The following is a 22,451-nucleotide window of genomic DNA, read 5'->3' on the forward strand; positions in this document are numbered from 1 at the left end:
ATCATGTCCCTGTGCAGACTAAAGACAATTCGTAAGAAGTGTTTATTGCAGCACTTGGCTCGGGGAGAACCCCTGTTGGCCAACAGCTGCAATTTTCCGATGCCACCAACCCTGGGGACCTGGAAGGGGAAGCGGCTGATTGCCAGAGGAATGCATCCCATTTGGGAAGTATTGCTTGACTTCTGCCTAGTCCAGCTTCACACTCGGGGCAGGTTTCTGGGTTCTTCCCTGCTCGGATTAGCTGCGCTCTTGTCCCGAAAAGTGACTCTTGTTCCTTTTTTGCCTCGAGGGGCAGCCCTGGTCCTGTAGCTTCCCTCCCTGCCTCTCTTCCCTACTCTATCTGCTTCCTGAACCCGTCTCTGTCTCCCTCGTTCCTAATGCATCATAGTGGGGGTGCCCCTTGATTCTTGGTCTTGGGCAGATGTAGGTCCAGTCTCGGGGTGATGCTGAAAACACCTCCCAGAATTCAAGCATTCCTTCCACAGCCAGGACACGGTGCTTGGGTCGGAAGAGGGCTCAGCCTGCCTTCTGCACAGACAGCATCTCCTGTGATGTCTCAGCAGGCCTGTGAGGAAAGGTGGTATATGCCCATTTTACAGATGAGACAGTAGAGTCTCAGGGAGCAAACATGAATCACCAAAGCCTCAGAACTGGAATTTAGAAACTCACCTCTCCCATAATACCTGGAAGCCTTTCCAAGATGAGTGAGGCGTCCATGAAGGCTTTGGATTTCCAGTCCAGTGGGAAGGACCCATGAGCATCTCAGTGCAGCATCCTGGTAAAGGGAGAGAGGTTTGGGCTCCTGCCTTGACTCCCCAACTTCTATAGTTTTGTGGATCTGGGTTCATGATTTAAACTCTTGCCACTTCAGTGTTCTCGTTCATAGAATGGGCTCAGAATGCCCCCTCACAGCACCACTGCATGGATTAAAACGGAGCAGGCACATTCAAAGCACTTATCCCACTGGGTCAGGCTCACTGCAAGCAGTTAGTAAATGGTGGCTTCTCTCGGGGCTGTTCTTCCTGAAAAATGCTCTGTCATAGCCGACATAGATGCCCCCAGCGGACATCACAGAACTGCTCACATCATTGGCTTTTGACCCTGGAATCAAAGGAATCCCTCATGCAGAAGATTAAAAGCAATGAGTTAGATCTGTGTGAACTAAAAGGGAAAGATGCTCAAGGCTTGCAACTGGGTGAAAAAAGTAAGATTCAATTTATGTGGGAAAAAAACCCACAACCCTACACATCAACTACATTGCAGAGTTTACAACCCCCACCCCACACACACACAAGTATGGACGTGCAGAGAGGCGTAGAAGAAGGTCAAGCTAGTCTCAGTGGTTACCTCCATTATGTCCAGGGAGAAGAAGACCACAGAGGAAGCTTTGGCCTTATCCTAAATGGTCTAGCTTTTTCCACAAGGAAAAGATACACAGGTGCTTGTTAACTAATTAACATTAAATTAAATCTATCCTTTCTGCAATATTGTGGCCTTGGAATCAGGTTGGGTTTCATCTTAGCTCTCTACTTAACTAGCTGTGAGAATGTGAACAAAAGGCTTAACTTCTCTGTGCCTAATTTCTCCATTCGTGAAATGTCGATCGTAACAGCGTCTAGCCCCTGGGGGTTTGTGGCTGTATCGACATGAAGTGTTCAATAATGGTACCTTTATTTCTATTATTGTTCTTATTTTATTGGTGCTTCCAAGTCTGGAAAGGGCTCCTCAACCCTTTAAAATATCCAGTGTCTTCATTATTAGCCCATTATACTGCAAGAAAAAAAACCATGGTAAATGTTATAACGGAGTTAAGTGAAAAATGCAATGCCAGGGGAGGTTTGATAAAGACTTGCTGGAGAAGGTGATGTTTGAGATGAACTTTGGAGAAAAAGTCAGATTTCTCGGAGTTGATGGGATGGTGTGTAGGTCAGCTGTGCGTCCCAGTAATGCTGCCTAATGACCAACCATAAAACCTTAGTTGCAGGGCGCCTGGGTGGCTCAGTGGGTTAAGCCGCTGTCTTCGGCTCAGGTCATGATCTCAGGGTCCTGGGATCGAGTCCCGCCTTGGGCTCTCTGCTCAGCAGGGAACCTGCTTCCTCCTCTCTCTCTCTGCCTGCCTCTCTGCCTACTTGTAATCTCTCTCTCTGTCAAATAAATAAATAAATCTTAAAAAAAAAAAAAAAAAAAAAACCTTAGTTGCAGACGACGTGACCGTTGGTTGACCATGCGTCTGGGGATCGGTCGCCGATTCCCCGGCTCTTCTCATCTTGGCTGGGCTCACTCACGGCCAATAACCAGGTAGCAGTAGGCTGTTGTCTGACATGAGAAGGCTGGCTCTGTCTGGGATGTCGGGGAAGACCTAGCTTTGCTCTCCATGGTCCTCCTTCAGCGGATTAACTGACTGGCACCGACACATTCTCATGGACATGGCTGATCCAAGGCAGCAAGTAGAGCCATGCAAAGCCTTTTTCTATTGGCTGAGGCAAGAACCTTCCGGTTGGAGGATTGTGGGCATCGACTCTGCCTTGTTTGTGAGTGAATTCTCTCTTTTTTTTGAAGATTTTATTTGTTTGACAGGCAGAGATCACAAGTGGGCAGAGAAGCAGGCAGAGACAGGAGGAAGCAGGCTCCCACCAAGCAGAGAGCCCAATGCGGGGTTTGATCCCAGGACCCTGAGATCATGACCTGAGCTGAAGGCAGAGGCTTAACCCAGTAAGCCAACCAGGTGCCCCTTGTGAGTGAAATCTAAAGGCACATTGCAAAGGGTATGGGGGCAGGAGGTGTAGAGGAATCAGGGCATCTTTACAACCAACCACATGTGGGTACGGAAAGCACTTTTAGATGGGGGAACCTGGACAAAATCATAGAAGGGGCACATTTGAGGTGATGTGTTCAGGGCATCACACGGAAAAGAAAGAGGCAAGGGAGAAGAAATGGACTACAGTTGAGCCCTGAATAATGTCTGAGTCTGAATGATAGCCTATAGAACAGCATTTCCCCAGCTCATAAGTTTGACACCATGACCGCGCTTTTTGCCATGTCTGTGTATGTTCTTGAAACTGACTCAATTCTTCAAAACACACATGTATTTAAATAAAACACACATTCAAAACACTTATGTGGGGCGCCTGGGTGGCTCAGTGGGTTAAAGCCTCTGCCTTCTGCTCAGGTCATGATCCCAAGGTCCTGGGATGGAGCCCAGCATCGGGCTCTCTGCTCAGCGGGGAGCCTGCTTCCCTTCCTCTCTCTGCCTGCTTCTCTGCCTACTTGTGATTTATCTGTTAAATAAATAAATAAAATCTTAAAAAAAAAATACAAACCTTATGCAACTATTGTAATGGAAAACTAGTATCACTTGCCATGAATGGAAGGCAATAGAGAAAATTTAACACAATAAAAACAGTAGTATCACAAGACACCTGGGTGGCTCAGTCGGTTAAGGGTCTGCCTTCTGCTCAGGTCATGATCTCCGGGGTCCTGGGATGGGGTCCTGCATTGAGCTCCTTGCTCAGCAGGGAGCCTGCTTCTCCCTCTGCCTGCCCCTCCCCCCTGCTTGTGCTCACCCTCTTTCTGACAAATAATAAATAAAACCTTTAAAAAACAACAACAGACAAACCAGAAAAACCCAGGGTCATTGCATCACGCTCGCTATTGTTACCTGTCCAAGGCTATGAGTCTGTGTCCTGCTCTCTGTTATAGAGAGAGATCAGCACATGCTAGATGTTAAAGACAGCATCACTGGACAGAAACTGTCTCCTTGATATAACCCATTGTCACTCAGTGCCATATCTGCAGTGATCGTTGTGACCCATACTTGGGAGATCTGCCCTTCAAGAGTGTGTTTGAGCGGGGTCGTGGCATGGCTCCTTGGCCCCATCCAGCCTCAGTCTGGTTTTGCAGTCTTCTGTGATAATGAAAGCTTAATCAAAAGTGGGAGAGACTGGGCACTTAGTTGGCTCAGTCAGTGGAGCGTGTGACTCTTGATCTCAGGGTTGTGAGTTCGAGCCCCACACTGGGTGTAGAGCATACTTAAATAAATAAAAACTAAAAAAAAAAAAAAAAGGTTTGAGAGATAGGATGTCACTGGCTCTCTGACACTGCTTTCTTTCTTCCTTCCTTCCTTTAAGAAACCACATTGTTTTTTTTTTTTTTTTATTATGTCAAGAAACCACATTCTTGGGGCGCCTGGGTGGCTCAGTGGGTTAAAGCCTCTGCCTTCGGCTCGGGTCATGATCCCAGGGTCCTGGGATTAGGCCCACATCGGGCTCTTTGCTCAGCGGGGAGCCTGCTTCCTCCTCTCTCTCTCTGCCTGCCTCTCTGCCTACTTGTGATCTCTGTCTGTCAAATAAATAAATAAAATCTTAAAAAAAAAAAGCCGCATTCTTATTTCTTTTACCATATTTGAAATTCAACACGGGCCTATATAGGCATAAAATAATAAACAGAAAAACTTGATTTATTTAGGTGAAAAGCTTGAGGAAGTTCAGTTAGCAGAAATTCCAAATTTATAGATATTGTTAATAAAATAAGCATGTATTCCTTTTAAGCAATTTCTGTAAGTTGGTTCGATTTAAATCCTATGAATTTCAGAATGAGGATTTAAATAATGAGTCAGGGAGACAGTTTTTAGTTTAATCCAACTTAAAAGTATTTCTTTGCAGTATAACTGTACATTTTAAACGTTGGAGAAAGGATACATTTGTTAAGGAATATATATTTTGACACAGATTAACTTTAATTTATTAGCTAAGACTTTTGCTGGTACTGAGAGTTGGTAAGTTTGGGGCAGGACCCCTCCAAGGAAACTGTGGCAGATGCTTGTGAGTTTGTGGAGCACAAAGTCAGCCTCCTTGTTGCTGTGACATTCAGCACAGCTTTGCATGAATAATTCCTTTAAACTCTCCCCACAGTCCCGTGCAGTAGGGACACTTAAACCTCTGGTTTCCAGGTGACAAAACCGAGGTGTAGAGCAGTTTTGAAACTTGCTTGAGGTCATTCATAGTGGGAATTGGAGCCCAGTGAGGCTGAGGAGCCCAGGTTAGCCTGATTCTGGTGCCCAAGATTCCAGCCCCTTCCTGACGCCGAGTGGGAAAAAAAAAATTAAAGACTTTATATAGTAGAGTTCTCTTTTTCTGGTTCCATACTTTGCTCTTCTATTTTTTATTATTATTTTTATTAACATACAATGTATCATTTGCCCCCGGAATACAGGTCTGTGAATCATCAGGCTTACACATCTCACGGTGTGCTCTTCTAGTTCCGCATTTACTAATAAGCCCGAACTTAAATCAGCGCAAAGGAAGCACGTCTGCCGGCACGTTTACTGCGAGTAAGAAATGGCACCATCTCAGGGTCTGAGAGATTCATTTGGCTGTTAATTGCCAGAGTTTCTTTTCTGCACGGTGAAGGAAGTTAGAATTCTGAGGTCTTTTCTGTCCTCAAACTTACTAGAATTGATAGAGAGAGTGGTAACTGCTGGAGACAGGTTTCATAGCAAAATCTACCTTTTTTTTTGCTTTTAAATTCATAATGTACTTTATTTTTTTTAATTAAATTAAATTAAAAATTTTTTTCAGTGTTCCAAAATTCATTGTTTTATGCACCACATGAAAGTTTATACAGGATTCTGTCCTCTGGATGGGCTGGAATTCATTCATACTTAATTTTTGGGTTAATGTACCTTTTTATTTTTTTAAATATTTTATTTATTTATTTGAGAGAGAGCCGGGGTGGGGAGGGCAGAATGAGAGCGAGAGAGAAGATCTCAAGCTGGTTCCATGCTGAGCGCAGAACCCCACGTGGCTTCGATCTCACCACCCGGAGATCACGACCTGAGCTGAAGCCAAGAGTCAGATACTTAACCGACTGCGTCCCTAGGCACCCCTTGGTTAACGTGCCTTTTTAAACCTTGTTTTCCAGAATTTATTTATTTATTTATTAAATTTTATTTATTTATTTGACAGACAGAGATAACATGTAGGTAGAGAGGCAGACAGAGAGAGAGGAGGAAGCAGGCTCCCCGCTGAGCAGAGAGCCCGATGTGGCGCTTGATCCTAGGACCCTGGGATCATGACCCGAGTGGAAGGCAGAGGCTTAATCCAGTGAGCCACTCAGGTGCTCCCAGAATTTATTTTTAAGTCATCTCTACATCCAACATGGGGCTCAAACCCACAACCCCGAGATCAAGAGACATGTGCCCCACCAACTGAGGCAGCCAGGCGCCCCAACACACACAGAGTTTTAAAAATACAAATGTAATCACATTATATTCTGTCTTTGCAGATTGCTTTTTCACGGAAGAGGAAAATCTTGGAGATTTTCCCAACTCAATATGTATCAGTCTACCTTTTCAAGTTTTTAAAATTATTGTGCTGCGGTAATGAGCCATTTTATCCTATGTACACACACAAATAAGTCTTTTTTAGGGTGGTTTCCTAAAAGTGAGAATATTAAAATGTTGAGACAAAAATTGGATTGCCCGCCAGTGGCATTCTCAATTCTCAATGGTTTCTCTCATTCTTGCTGACACTGGATAGCATCAGTGTTAAAGAAATTTTGCCAAGCCCATCTGAACATTTTCCCATTAATAAGCAGATGATATATATATCTTGTATTTTCTAATTTTGTTGTAGAGAAGCAAATAGAAAAAAATCTCTATCAATAATCTTAATATTTATTAATAATCTTAACTATAATAATTATTAATGTGAGTTATCTTCATCACCTATAATCTCACTCTCAGAAATAGCTACTGCTCATATTTTGTTATATACCCTCCCAAGGCTTTTTCTGTGCATCTGTACATGTATAGTTTTATAAATTTTTAATGCATTATTTGTACATTATATTATACTTATTGATACATTATTTTTAATGATATGCCATCATATAGATATATTTGTAATGTACTTACATCACCCCCTATTGTGGAAGGTTTGGGTGGTTCTCCACTTTTTTGTGGCTATTTTCCATTTAGAGCAAAGCTTTGTGAATATTCTTAATTATCTCTTTAGGATAAAGCCCTACAGCAACACTGTCCTTAGAAATACATTGGAAGTGACAGATGTGTGCCAGATGTTGTTAGTTTTTACAGAACTAGTTTTCCTTTCTCGTGTCATGGCATCTCTCCATAGCATGAGTTCATATCCATCTCATTCTAAAAGTATTTGTGGATTTGTGAATATTTGCATGGGAGTTCAGATTCACGAAGTACAAAAAGGATTTCCGTGAAATGTTTCTCTGCTGTACTTTTCATCTCCGTGACTTATTTCTTTTACAACCGGAAGCTTGTACCTCTTACACCCTGAAAACTACAGCCTTGGGAATAGAGTCAATACCTTTGTAATAACTTGATGTGGTGACAAATGTCATTATGCGTCTCTGCTGCTGGTAGTGAGCCCTGCATCGAGTATATAATCGTTGAATTTCCAGGTTGTACGCTTGATGCTAATATAATATAGTGTGTTCACGCTACTTCAAGTACAAATTAAAAAAAGTAAGAAACAAAAAATGTTTCTTCCACACCTCTTCCCCACGTCCCTCTTCCCTTTCCTAGATTATTAGAAATCCCAGAGAGTGGCTGCATTTACAAAGATACATAAAAGTAGACATTGACATCTCCCGCATGCCTGGAGAGTATTTCTGTGTAACAATGTATCTTGGACGTGGTTCTGTACTAGTACATAGCGCGCTTCCTTATTTTGTTATAGATGCCTAGTGCTCCCTTGTGTAAAATTCCCTGGATAGATCAGTCTCCTGCTGATGGACTCTCAAGGTGTTTTCAGTCTTTTGCCATTGCCAGGAGAACTGGAAGAAATATTCTTTTACAGTCATCAGGCCCAGTGTGGCATCTGTAGGTGAGTTCCTAGAAGCGGAGTCCTTTGGTCCAAGAATCTGTGCAGTGGAAATGTACATGACAGCAGCCAAAAGTCCCCCCTGAAGAAGTGGTACCTTTTGCTTGCCTCTCCTCCCTGCAGTTAAATCCATCTTTAGAACGGGCTTTGGATGGGGTTTGGGCAGAGAGGGGGCCGTAGGGAGGTTCCTGCTTCTCCTCCCGTGGCTGTGCCTCTGAGACCCGCTCTCTGTCCTTATCTGTGTCTCCACAGAGCAAGCTGGTGAAGTACTTCAGCCGTCAGCTGTCCTGCAAAAAGAAGGTGGCCCTTCAGGAACGCAACGCTGAGCTGGACGGCTTCCCCCAGCTCCGGCACTGGTTCCGGATCGTCGACGTGCGCAAGGAAGTCTTGGAGGTGACCAGAGACGGCCCCCTGCCCCCTGCCCCCGATCGGACAGAAACAGTGTGTTTTTGCCTGTGCCTGGCACATAGTAGGCCCTAAAAAAAAATGTGTTGGACGAAGGTATAGAGGATCTTTGATGCTGTCCAAGTGGGTTGTTAAGAGCTCAGCCCCGTCTTCCTCCAGCTCCGCTACTCATGAGCTCAGTCACCTCGGCCGAGTCACATTACCTTTTAGAATGGGTCTGTCCAGCAGAACTTCTGCAGTGATGCAAATATTTTGTATCTATGCTCTCTGATGCAGTGACCGCCAAGGGAGCCCTTGAGTGCTCAGAGTGTGATTAGTGCCTGGAGCTGATGGATGGAATTTTTACTTATATTTAATGTTAATGAATGTGGCTGGTGGCCACCATAGTGAACACTACAGACTGAGGGTATTAGGTTTCTCATCTGTTTTAATTTAATTTAATTTTATTATTTTATTTTATTCTATTTTATTTTTTCAGGTTTCCAAGATTCCTTGTTTATGCACCACACCCAGTGCTCTAGGCAATACGAGCCCTCCTTAATACCCACCACCAGGCTCACCCATCCCCCACTCCCCTCCCCTCCAAAACCTTCAGTTTGTTTCTCAGAGTCCGCAGTCTCTCATAGTTCGTCTCCCCCTCCAATTTCCCCCAACTCACTTCTCCGCTCCATTTCCGCTTGTCCTCTGTGTTACTGTTTATGCTCCACAAGTAAGTGAAACCATATGATAATTGACTCTTTGCTTGACTGATTTCCCTCAGCATAATCTCCTCCAGTCCCGTCCATACTGATACAAAAGCTGGGAATTCATCCTTTCTGATGGAGCCATAATACTCCATTGTATAGTTTTCTCATCTGTTAATGGGGGTAATGATTGCCTCCTCTTCTGAAGTGACTAGAATGATAAAATGCCATGATCCATCCAACATGTTCCACGCAGTCTGGCACCTGATAGCATTCGGTAAATGTCAGCTTGTTCTTACTGTTGAAAGCTCTGGAAGTAACCGGAGTGGACCACATCCTTAAAATCCCAAGGACAAAGAGATTTTCCTACCTTCTTGGACCCCAAGGCCTCATTGTTTCCAGGGACCAGTCCAGCCCTCATAAAAACCGGTCACTGAATATTTGGGGCCAGGAGCTGTCCTAAGGGCTTTATAGCCAGGATCTCAACGATTGAGACTGTTCAGACCCTCACAATGATCTTTGGAGGTGGGAACAATGATCCCCCTTGTGCAGAGCAAGAATCTGACGCTCCGAGATGAAGCGACTACTCCTGCTAGGGAGTGGATGGGGCTGACAGGAGAAAGCAGCTCAGACGGACTCTGGGGCAGGTGGGAAGCTCTGCGCTTTCTCCTCCTTTTTCTGTTGCTGGGGACTCGCTGAGCTGGGTAGACAAGGGGGTGCTCCCTTTGCCTGCGGGACCAAGTACCATTTCTCATGGCGCACCCTTCTCGCTTGAAGAGGCCTGGAAGATTGTCTTCCACCTTTTGTCTTTTTCAGACCTTGACCTCTAATGTGAGCTCTCCTAGAACCCACCAGATGCTGAGCTAGACGGAGGACCCACAGGTTCCTCTATCCCTGCCCCTGCACTGCATGCATGTGCACTGGATGCTGTATGACTCTATGTTCCTTTATCTCATTCACAGGATGGAGTTTCTTTCTTTCTTTCTTTCTTTTTTTAATTTTATTTATTTATTTGACAGATCACAAGTAGGCAGAGAGGCAGGCAGAGAGAGGAAGTGAAGCAGGCTCCCTGCTGAGCAGAGAGCCCTCTGCGGGGCTCCATCCCAAGACCCTGGGACCATGACCTGAGCTGAAGGCAGAGGCTTTAACCCACTGAGCCACCCAGGTGCCCCCCAGGATGGAGTTTCAATGTGAATAGCCTAAAAATGAAAGGTCACGTATAACTAGGGACAGTTCATTTTATTTGCACGGGCCAGTCCCCTTTTTGGAGGCTTTGGGGACTGTTTATTTATCAAGTGTGGTGAATACAGAGACAAAATCTTCTCAGCTAGGGGTTGAAACCTGGTGGCCCCCAAGCTATCCCTTGAATCTGATGCACAGACATTTTTTTTTGTCTGATACGGTGTTTGCAAAAAAAAATTTTGTGCCAATATTTAAAAGCTTAAAGAGTTTGCATTAAAAAAAAAAAAACCCAGATCTCTGCCTTCTCGAAAAAGCCAAATTTTTGAGCACACTGAGCTGAATTCCTGTCCAGTGGCAGTCACCTGATTTCTGCTGCCCCTTCGGATCCTGCAGGCTCTGGCTTTTTGGGAGTTTTGCTCATTTACCTGGCCTGCAAGTGCCCCAGCTCTGGCTCTTAGTCTGTTAGAATCCTGAGTCCACCAACTAGGGAACGCTGAGGTTCCAGCTCTCTGCCTGCAGCTCCCGTCTGCGTCCACCAGAGGCCCCTTTCCGAGAAGGAACCAGCAGTATGGCCAAGGCTCCCAAGTTAACAGCTTGCGTTCAGACTTACTTGCTGTGCGTCCCTGGGCAAGTGGTCTAACCTCTCTGAATTTTAGAGTCCTAATTACAGACCAATGGTGATGATGAAAGTACTACTTTACTGGGTCTTTGTGGCATTAAAAGAAAGCCCAAAAAACACTTAAAACAGTGCACCATTCATTTCATTTTCGTTTATTATCACTTTATTGAACGGAAGTGAATCTGCTCTGTTAGTCCGGGTTTCTTTAGGCTTTGTCCATTTTTTATGTTGTTATTACTTCTGTGATTTTTTTTTCTGTGACCCCAAATTTTAGGGAAATTTGAGTATTTGGAGAGTAAATGATAGAATTGAAATGCACAAGTGAATTCTGCAGCAAAGAGGAGAAATCTGTCAGGTTGTGAATGAGTCCCTCTAAATGTGATTTGTTTTGTACCTTCAGCTCCTGGACCATCACTTTTCTTAAAGTGGACTTTATTGAGCCATGTGTCCCTATTTGAGAAAAACCCTAAATGACTCAAGTGTTGTTTTTTCCTGCTCCCTGCCCTAGTGAGTTGGAAAGGCACTGATCTGGCTTCATGGCCTTTGCCCTGCATCTGTTTTGAGGCAAAAAAGAAGTTTTCCTCCTTCTGGCTGCCAGTTAAATGTCTGTATTGGGGGTTGGTGAGGGGGTGGGGGGGGAGGTATTAGATTTTGTTGTAATACACAGATGTGGCCACAAGAGGGCAGCAATATCCCACAATAGGACACTAGACTCTCCATCTTTAGGTGTCTAAAATTCTTATTTAAATGATGTGTGTAAAAACATTGAATGCCATTAACTGCTATAAATGAAGTCTCTCTATTATGTATATATATATGGATATAGATGCATAATATGCATAAATGCATAAAGATGCATAAATATCAAAGTCTGACAAATTTCATGGTATCCCGGGACACAGCATTTTGGGAAATGGGGGGCAGGGGAGTGGTTGCTGCTGGTGGTGAAGGGACATTTGTAGCTGGCAATCCTACCATTTCTGTTCTCAGTCCATCTCTCCAGAGGTGTCCTGGTCCCCACCTCATGCTATACTCCAGTCTTACCACTTTGTCTTAGAATGCACAGCCTTGCCCCGTTGGGCTCAGAAGAATATCCAGGTTCATTTCCAGCACCGAGCTACACATAGGGTTCCAATTTACCACCCCTTAGGGTTCCTAAACCCCCAGTCTAGACGGGAATGGCAGGGGAGGACAGCCATCAAGGGACTAGGCCTATCCAGTGTACTCTGCTCTGAGATCCTCCTGTATTTGGGGTAAGCCAAGCTGAGCAGAGGGCCATCCAAAGACAAAGGAATTGGAGACTGCCCATAAGGAGTTCAGGGAGGACATAATTAACTGCCACCATCTATAGAGTACTGGCTGTGTGCTAACAAAAGGGGCTACTTCACAAAGTATGAACACTTAAGACTCCCATTGTACAGATGAATAAAGTGAGGCTCCCAGAGAGGGTAAGTGACTTGCCCAAGGTAATGAGTGGCCAAGCTGAGAGGCAAGCCCAGGCCTGTTCCCCCTAGCTACCGCTAGGCGGCAGTGTGGAGGCTCAGCCCGCTCTCCTCCCCTCTGGGCTCCTGAGATACTTCTTTCTCCCCTGCTCTAGGAGATCACCCCCGGCCAGCTGAGTCTGGAGGACCTCTTGGAGATGACAGATGAGCAGGTGTGTGAGACCGTGGAGAAATACGGAGCCAACCGAGAGGAGTGTGCCCGTCTCAATGCCTCCCTGACCTGCCTGCGGAACGTCCACATGTCAGGTGAGCAGGCCTTGGGGACGGAGGCTCGTCCCCAACACGTCATCCTTGGTTCCTCCAGATTTCTGCACCTGAGCTGCAGGCCAGGATGAGATAGTCAGCTTTGGTTGGGAAATACCAAATTCACCAAATTCCTCAAAGAGGGGAATTCCGAAGCCGGAGGGGGTGAAGGCAGCTCTTGGAAGCTTGTGCTCAAGGGAGTGCGGAGCTGGTAGGGCATTTGGTTCTGGATAATAATGGCCCAGATATGGAAATCCGGGAGTGCAGAGCTGGTCAGGGTACTGGTACCTTAGACATTCTTTTTTTTTTTTTTTTAAAGATTTTATTTATTTGACAGAGAGAGATCACAAGTGGACAGAGAGGCAAGCAGAGAGAGAGAGAGAGAGGACGAAGCAGGCTCCAGGCGGAGCAGAGAGCCCGATGTGGGACTCAATCCCAGGACCCTGAGATCATAACCCGAGCCGAAGGCAGAGGCTTCAACCCACTGAGCCACCCAGGTTCCTCCGATACCTTAGACATTCTTAAGTGCCTTTGCATGTTGGGTCCACATCCAGCTAACTTCTTATTTTCTTTACATAAATAATAGACTCTCAATGTAAAACAAAGCAGAGAATAGATAAACAAAAAGCAAAGAACTATCCCAGGCTCTGCCTTCTAGGGAACCTACCGTTGTCATTTTGGTAAAAAGTTTTGGTGTAAGTCTTCCAGACAGATGGGTATATGAGTCCTGATTTTAAACAATATGATTACGATTATCCATGCACATTTTGAGACCCCCCCCCCAATTAAATAACCTCTGGGACTTGTTTTATCAGTTTGGGATCCAAATTGTTAAAAAAAAAAAATTCAGCTGAATGAGTTGGAGATCAGTTATGAATCTGCCGGAATCCCTTCCAGCACGCAGAGAAGTCGTTTTTATAGGCCAGAGGGTGAGGCACGGGAGTTATTAGCAAAACAAAAGAGAGGGTTGTTTCCTGAGAGGCTAAAACTTCTTAAGTTTGGGTTTGCTATCTTGTGAGGGTGAAAACTCCTTTTGGAGATTGTTTTGTTTTGTTTTGTTTTGTTTTAGTAAGCCCCCGTGTGGGGCTTGAACTCACCCCCCTGAGATCAAGACTTCTGCGGAAATCAAGAGTTGGTCGCTTAAGCGACTGAACCAGCGTGTACCTTAGACATCGGAGGCTTGTTTTGTTTTGTTTTTCTTTTTCACATCATCTTTTTTTTGCTCTTTCCCATTCATCGCTCAAATCCCCATTTGCCGCTATTAGCTCCTCTTGAGTCTCCCTGCTTCTCTCTAGCCTCGTGATCCCCCCACAAATTCTGGGGCCTTTGTAGCTGGAAGGGATCCGCTCTGCAAACTCGAGCTAAATCCGGTCCATCGGCTTGGTTGTTTCGGTTTCCGCCACTAGGTGTCACTGTAGAACCTCAGTCTGGAGCAATGAGGCCGCTGCTTGGCCACAGAAGCCTTTGCTGGGTTCAGCATGGAACGTTCAACAGGTATTTCCTGCCTGCTGTGTGCCAGCAGGGCTGGGATGTAGCAGGGAATGAAAGAGAGAACATATTTGAAACAGGTCATTGGCCCGAATCCCTGTGCACGCCCTCTGGTAGTCCTTCTTGCTGGCACATCCTTACCAAAGCTACGGTCATCCTCAGAAGGGACCCTGACTCAGAGGCTGTCGTCTCATTGAACGATGTTGGCAGCATCCCTGGGCTCAGTGATCTGGTGTCAGTACCATCCTCTCTCCTCCCAATCCCAGGTAGGACAAGCAAAAATGCCGCCAGATAGTCCGGTGAACGTTACCAAGTAGCTTTCCAGAAAGTTTGTATTGATTTCTACCTCTGGCCTCTCCTCCACCCCCGCCCCATATAATGCTCTTCACCTTCCCGAGGCTGTGCACTCACCCTTGGTGACATCCTGGGCTGCATGAAACCCTGTGCGGGCCTCTAATCTGCCGGTTTTCAGTTTTGGTCGAGATGCACAGAAATGAATCAGATTTACATGACAACTCTGTACACACACACCCCTATGCACATACGCACCTGAAATGAGTCTCGTGAAAGAAAGAATTGGCATCAAACTCATTCTTACTATATGTGGTATTTTGGATTCTTTTCTATTTCTTTTTTTTTTTTAAGATTTTATTTATTTATTTGACAGAGAGAAATCACAAGTAGATGGAGAGGCAGGCAGAGAGAGAGAGGGAAGCAGGCTCTCTGCTGAGCAGAGAGCCCGATGCGGGACTCGATCCCAGGACTCTGAGATCATGACCTGAGCCGAAGGCAGCGGCTTAACCCACTGAGCCACCCAGGCGCCCCTGGATTCTTTTCTATTTCATTTCGTATCATTTACCCGACGCTGGTAATGACCCATCACTTTCAGGTCACACCTCACTGGTTGTGAGCCGTGGTTTGAAAGACAGGGATCTCTTTGATCCTCGTGGGGGAAAATTTTTCTCTCTCTACCCTTCTGGGTCCTTAGATGAGACCACCACCAGATGAACAAGAGAAAACAGAGGTTTGCTAACATGCATACCTCCTGTATTGTAGAAGAGCCTTGGGGAAACTGAGTCACTCTTCAGAGTAGCCCTAAGACATCATCTTAAATCACATCTCTAGTTAAAGTCAAAAGAGAGGGTTTTACACTCAGGGGGTGGGGGGAGGCCCTTATGGGCGGTGACCAGGAAAAGCACAATCAACAAGGGGAAGGTGGTTGTACAGAAATCTCTGCCTTCTCCACTGGTAGAAGTTTCTAGAGATTTAATAGTCACCCTTCTGATACCGAGTTGGAGACATCCTTATCCATGGAGGTTTCCCTTATCAATGTCAGTGCCTTTTACAAAAGTACAACTTCTACTCGGGTACCAGAGCTTCCCCTCTGTCTGCTGTTTCTTCAAAATCATCAGCCTAAAATAGCCCTTCTGCCAAAGGGATGTATTCTGGGGTGGCAGATTCCACTCCCCTTCATCCTCCTGCCTCTACCGACCCTTCCTAGGCAGCTCAGATCCCGTCTACAAGGTCCTGCTCTGTTTCCAGCCTTAGGGCCACTGGGACTTTGACAATGGTGGCCAAGTCCTGCACGTTTGTCAAAATCCTACGGCTCTTGGTGCTGAGGTCAGAATGGGGAAACACTCAACTCAGTGCCATGCATTAGGTCGCACAACCCAAGGTGTTGGAAGCAAAGAACTTTGTACGACTGTTTATAAAGAACGAGGCAGGGGGATGGCTGAGCACAGCCCCTCCCAACAGCAAAATCGGGGGACTTTTAAGCTGCCAGTGCGTGCGTATACACAGAGGTGCTTGGCAAAGGACAGTTCAGTCTAGAATTGGGGCAGAAGCTATCCTAAGGGGACAGGAGTCCAGCTCCTAGCTGGTTGAAGTCACAGACCACCCCGGGTCGGCTCGTCGGTGCTCTGCCTGCACTTAGTCCCGTGTTTTTGCGCTGAAAGGGGTTTAAATCCTGCAAAAATGACCAAAACACTGCCCAAGCATGGGCAGTAGGTCAGTCTTAACTTCTGATAAAAGCACTGGGAGCTTTCTGAGGATTTATGGTCTCTGCTGTGGTCAGACTATGTCCTGGCTTGGGAGTGGTTGTTTTTTTTTTATGTTCTTTTGTTCCCTGAAAACCATTAACTGCTCAGGTCCCCCCCCCCTTTTTTCCTGCAATTTTAATGCATCCCGGGAAGTTCTGCGAAAAATGTGCTTATGCGAATAGCGCCGGCCAGGCATTGCTCACAGACCTGCCGGGGTCCTCACATGACTTCTCTGATGTTAAGAAAGCTGCATCTCAGCTTCATTTTTCTGGGGACACCTAACTCTGTCTTGTCTACTCACCCAGCTCAGCTCCAAACTTCCCCAGAGTCATACTTTACTTCTGCTTTTCCTGTCTGTGGCGGGGCTGCTCACCACTTTTTTTTTTTTTTGCTCACCACATTTTAATTTAAATTTTAACCTTTTGGGTGGAGTGATTTTTTTTTTTTTTCTTTAAACAATGGGTGTCTGTCTCCTCACCAGACCATAAGCTGCAAAGGATCGGACCTCTTTCTGGTCATCGTTTTATTCCCAGGCCTGATATCAATATCTGATACACTGTAGGGACTCAGTAAACATTTCTGAATTAAAAGATTTTTTTTTGTTTTATTTTTTTAAAAGATTTTATTTATTTATTTAATAGACGGAGATCACAAGTAGGCAGAGAGGCAGGCAGAGAGAGAGGGGGAAGCAGGCTCCCCACTGAGCAGAGAGCCTGATGCGGGGCCCGATCCCAGGACCCTGGGACCATGACCTGAGCTAAGACAGGGGCTTAACCCACTGAGCCACCCAGGTGCCCCTGGATTAAAAGAATTTTTTAAAAAAAGACTTAATTTGAGAGAGAGAGAGAGCACACAAGCAGGCGAATCAGCAGAAGGAGAGGGAGAAGCAGACTCTCCTCAAGCAGGGAGCCCAGTGCGGGGCTGGATCCCAGGAACCTGGGTTCATGACCCGAGCTGAAAGCAGATGCTTCACTGATTGAGCCACCCAGGTGCCCCAATATTTCTGAATTAATGCACCTTTTCCCACATGTAGCCTGTGCAAATCACCAGGGGCTTAAAGTACGGGGTCCTTCTCATGGGTTGCAGAGAAAGCTCAGGATTTGGCTTCCGTTTGGAGCCCCAACCGTTCCCACTTCCCCTTCAAGCCTTAACTGTTGACTAAGTCTGTTAGTTACATAAAATTTTCTGGATCAGGCATGCATTTCACATCTTGCTCTGGGCACCATGGTCTGGAATTCCCTTTCTCTTTGTTTTCCCAGTGAATCCCCTGCTTATCCTCAAGCCCAACCCCTGCCTCCAAGCCTCTGCACTTCGTTGAATGAATGAATGAACAAACAAATGAATGAATGCTCTGCCACCAGTTGACCATGTCTTACAGTGGTTGTCAGTTTCCTGGCCTTTCTCTCTCATCTGACTGTGACCTCCTGTGGGGCAGGTGCAGTTACAAGCCTAGCTTCTGACTTGAGGGAAGACTCAAGCTGTTTCATGTACTTGCTACTGATCTCCACCAGGGGGAAGCAGGGAGCCATCCTTTTAAATCTTCCCTCAAATATGATCTTTGGTTCCTAGAAGCTTCTAACTATCTTAGGAGCTGGATGATTCCATCATTTCCTGCCCTACACTTTAACCAAAAATGTTATCCCAAACTAGGGAACACAGTACTATCTTTCCCATGAGACTGGTTCTGAACCGTCATCCCATATTTATTTGCCCTGGTAACCCCAGCTCTCATCTGGACGGCTGGTCTCTTGTACAGTGATGATGTCAGATATTTTAAATTCTGGTGTGGAGCATCTGGGTGGCTTAGTCGGTGAAGCATCTGCCTTCGGCTCAGGTCATGATCCCAGGGTCCAGGGGTCCAGTCCCATGTCCTGCTCCCTGCGCAGCAGGGAGTCTGCGTCTCCCTCTGCCCCTCCCCCCTGCTTGGGATCTCTCTCTCTCTCTCAAATAAATAAAGGAAATCTTTACAAAAAATTCTGTTGCATACTGGTGACTCAAAGCATGTTTGTTAAACGACTGAAGGAATACAACTTGTGTGGAGAAACTCATGGAAGCAGACGGAGACAAGCAAGCTTTATGCCTGGAGGAAATGTGTGCTCTCCGCTTCTCTGTCTCCCTCTTAGAACATTGGGGCACCTTTATTTCAGACGTGTGACTCTAATCTTAGTGTTCTCCCTCGGTTTGGGGGATAGCCTTGTTTCCCAGTGTCCAAGAAGCCCCCAAGTTAGGAAGAAATGAACCCTTCTTCCGTTCTCAGAGCTTGTTAGATCAGCCTTTGTCCGAATCCAAAGAATCCTCAATTGTCCTTTCAACAAGTTCAGGGGACCCCAAAGCCATGATATCTTAACTTTTTCTTGTCATATCAGATGTGGCCTGAAACCAAAAAAATTCGTTTGTTCAACAAAATTTGTCGAATGCCTGCAGTATGTCAGGTACCGGTCTGATCTCTGAAAATGCATACTCAGACGCCTGTCCTCAGGGCTCTCCATTCTAGCGGGGGTGGGGCAGACAGACGATGTGTTATAATCATAGTAAATAAGTGCATTGTGAAGTATGTTAGAATAAGTGTGGTTGAGGGAAGAAAAAAGTGGAGCAGTCTCGGGGGGATGGCAGTGCCCCCTGGGAATGGGGGGAGGTTGTCCTGCTAAATAGTGTGGTCAGGGCAGGCCTCCGTCCTCTTCAGTTTTCCTTTCTGCTTTCTCCTTCTTAAGGCTTCACTGTTTGCTAACGGTATGAAATCTGGATAAACTCTGGTTCTGCCAAGTCCTGGGCCTGCCACCTCTCAGTGATGTGATTTTCAACATGGCATCTCACAGTTCTGAGCTTAGCTTCCTAAGCAGTAAGATGAAGATGATGATCATTTCTACCCATTGGTTGTTAGAAGGATTACAGGAGATGGTATAGGCAAAGCACAGGGCCTGACTTGGATTAGGTACATCATGAGCCTTACTGTTACTGTTACTGTCATGATCATTATTATCACTATCCCTACCCCCATCCTGCACTTGTCATCACCACCCTCGCCACTGAAGTTCTGTCACCATCACTACCACATCATCACCACCATCATCATCACTATCATTATCACCATCATCATCAACACCATCACCACCACCATTATCATCACCATCATCAACACCATCACCACCACCATCATCATCACCTCACCACCACCATCACCACCATCACCACCATCATCACCACTATCATTGTTATTGTCAGCACCATTCACACCATCACCATCACTTCTGTCCACACCATTGCCATCATTATCATTATCATCATCACTATCAGCCTTACCACCACCGCCCACACCATCATCACCACCATCCATACCATCAACACCAACATCATCATCACCATCACTACCACCATCAACACCATCAACACCAACATCATCATCACCCACATCACTACCACCATCATCACCATCACCACCACCATACACACCATCACCACCACCATCATTGTCACCACCACCACCACAACCATCAACACCATCAACACCAATATCATCACCATCACCACCACCATCATCAACACCATTAACACCATCATCACCATCACCACTACCATCCACACCATCACCACCACCATCATTGTCACCACCACCACCACCACCATCAACACCAATATCATCATCACCACCACCACCATCAACACCATCATCACCTATCACCACCACCATCCACACTGTCACTACCACCATCACTGTCACCACCACCACCACAACCATCAACACCATCAACACCAACATCATCACCACCACCACCATACACAACGTCACCACCACCATCATCATCCTCATCAACACCAACCTTGCCATAACCACCAACATCACCACAATCATCACCATCACCAGGGTCCTCTAGACTTTCTCTGACCTCAACTCTCTTCCCTCTACCTTCTTGCCATCATCTTCTCTTTTTCTCTCCAAAGGGCCCATGACCTTTAGTTTCCTAATCATGCTTCTCATTCTTTGTTTCTCTGATTTCCCTTCCCTCTAAGCCACTTTCTCCCTCAACATAACTTCTTCTTTAGAACCTATTCTCCCCACTCTGTTTGACTTGCCTGTTCTCTAGGGGTGGCCCACTTTCCCCCTGACCAAGCATTTTTCCATGGCACCCATTTTCTCCATCATGGTCAGTACAGAGCCAAGGCCCTAGGGGTAAATGGATTGTTGCAGAAGAGTGTCTACCTGCCATTTGCTCCCTACCCCTCACTGTCCCTCCAGCCCCAGACTGGCTGCCTCAGGCCTGAAAACCACAGGCTCCCTCCTGGAACTTTCCTCCCTAGATCACAACTGCTTATCAAAGAAGACCCCAGGGGGACAAGACTCAGAAACCACAGTGCAGATGCTGTGCCTTTTCTTCTCTTCTGTTTCCTCTTGTTCCCTTCTCCTCTTGGGGGTTTGACTGTTTTGAGACCAATAATGGGCAGTCATTTGCATCTTCTCCTTCCCCAGAAAAAACCCAGGTCCCAGGTAATGGAAGGCCTTGCTTTTATCTTTCCTTTGCTTTCCTTCCTTCCTTTTGTATGCATTTATTTATCACTTATCATGCATTGGTATATATCAGGCACTGTGCTAGATTCCAGGGCCTGGGGACTTTCTCAGGGCTTCAGTGGGGAGCTGAGACCCAAAGCAGGAGGAGGAGTTCTCCTAATGACTGGGGTGGGGGTGGGTGGGGGGAGCATGCAGAAGTGCCTCATGTCAGGAGATAGAGTGTAATGTGGGAGGCACAGACAGACCCGTGTGACTGTGAGCGCTGAGGAGGGCTGGCCTCTGCGGTGGACCTTGGCACGGAGCTGCCATCGAGGGGTGTGGAGCAGAAGATGCGTGGGTCGCTGTCCTGTTTGCAAGCAAGCCCTCCGGCTGCGGCATGTGGGGGAGGGGTGGCTCACAGCGAGTTGCCAGGAGGTGCAGGAGGAGGCTTGGACAGGCACACGTTGCAGCACTGTGGATCTCAAAGATCAAGAAAGAATTCTCCGGATGCCATAGGGGGCAACTTAGTAAGTTTCCTTAAGGAGCACGGGGACAGGGCCCGTGGGCAGAGAAAGTGGCCCCTTTGGTTGTATGAAGCTGGTGATTATGTGCTTTGTGCTTGAGGGGGAAGGGACACGCCGGAGGTGGGTCATAAATGTCTTCGAATTTCTACTCACGAAACTACTTTCCCAGGATGTTTCTCGGGCTTATCATTGAGCTTGACATTAAGCCGTGCACAGGCAGTCAGGAGGCCCTTGAAGAATGTAGCAACCAGCACGTCTTTGATCCATATCGCAGCTCTGCAGGCTGTCGGCCAGCCTTCTGGGCTAAAGAAGAACATGTTTCTGCTTCTGTCCCTCCTCCCGGGGCCGGAGAGGAGGCCAGGGTGCCAAGAGCAGACAGGTAGCCCCAGACCCCGGGGGCCTCTCAGGGCCTTCGGCCAGGCGCTCTCCGGCTCCTCCTGCCTGGCCGGGGGACACTGGCAGCCAGGAGAAAGGACAGGGTGCAGAATGGCCCCGAAATAGCCTGGAAGCCCGGGCTCGCTCGAGCGCGCGTGCGCGCTCTCTCTCTCTCTCTCTCTCTCCTTCCTTGTTGGGGTATTCAGCACAGCCCACTAGAGCCCTGCCTTCACCGCAGCCTTCCTTTGACTAGAACAAAGAGTAAGAGCGGTCTTGATTGCCCTATTGTTCCAGCTGCTTCTAACTTTGGGAAGACTGGGTAGGGCGCGGGAGAGCAGGGCCCCTCCCAAAGCCTGCAGGGTCTGGTATGTTCCAGCGCTGAGGTCCTCTCTTCCCATCTTGGTTCCCTCTCCAGCCCCGAGCTGTGGGTTCTCAGGAACCCCTTCCACACACGGAGCGCCATGTTGGGTCTCTCCGTGGCCAGTGATAGAAACTTAATGCAACCTTACCAACGCCTCATTCGTTCACTCCGTGAGCAACGATCTGACTTCCTGTCTCGGTCACCATGGGGGGCTGGGACACAGTGAGAGCTGGACATGCTTTCAGCTCCCAGGGACCTTGTATTCTAGACCTGCGCTGCCCAGTCGAGCGGCTGCTAGATTCATGTGATACCCATGAAAATGAAATAAGATAAAAAATTCACTTTGTCCATCTTACCAGCTTCCTTTCTAGTGGTCCATGGTTGCATGGGGCTAGTGGGTACCCTACGGGAGAAGCAGAATCCTGGGACATTCCCATCACCGCAGAAGGTTCTATTAGATGGTGCCGCTCTAGACTACGTTGAGAAAAATGATAAGAAAAATGACAAATGGTGATCAGCTTTATGCGGAGAATTAAAATATGGTGACAGGGGAGTGACTAGGTATCTCTCTTTGATGGGATGGTCGCAGTGGGGGTGTCATTCAGAGTTTACCAGTAAAGCAGACCCAGGAGGATAAATGTATTAAGAGATTAGGGCGGGGATCGCCTTATTGTTGGGGAGGGTGGGCCCGCCC

The 22,451-nt window shown here is 46.7% G+C and overlaps 1 pseudogene across 1 annotated transcript; it reads left to right on the forward strand.

Moving 5' to 3' along the window:
* The first annotated feature begins 8,105 nt into the window (after positions 1-8,105).
* Positions 8,106-12,490, forward strand: LOC309858345 (kinase suppressor of Ras 2 pseudogene; annotated as a pseudogene). The gene is made up of 2 exons: positions 8,106-8,246; positions 12,340-12,490. The product of its transcript is annotated as a kinase suppressor of Ras 2 pseudogene (transcript).
* Positions 12,491-22,451: the final 9,961 nt, after the last annotated feature.

This window comes from Mustela nivalis, assembly GCF_964662115.1.
Source record: "Mustela nivalis genome assembly, contig: HAP1_SCAFFOLD_2216, whole genome shotgun sequence".
Taxonomy (NCBI): domain Eukaryota; kingdom Metazoa; phylum Chordata; class Mammalia; order Carnivora; family Mustelidae; genus Mustela; species Mustela nivalis.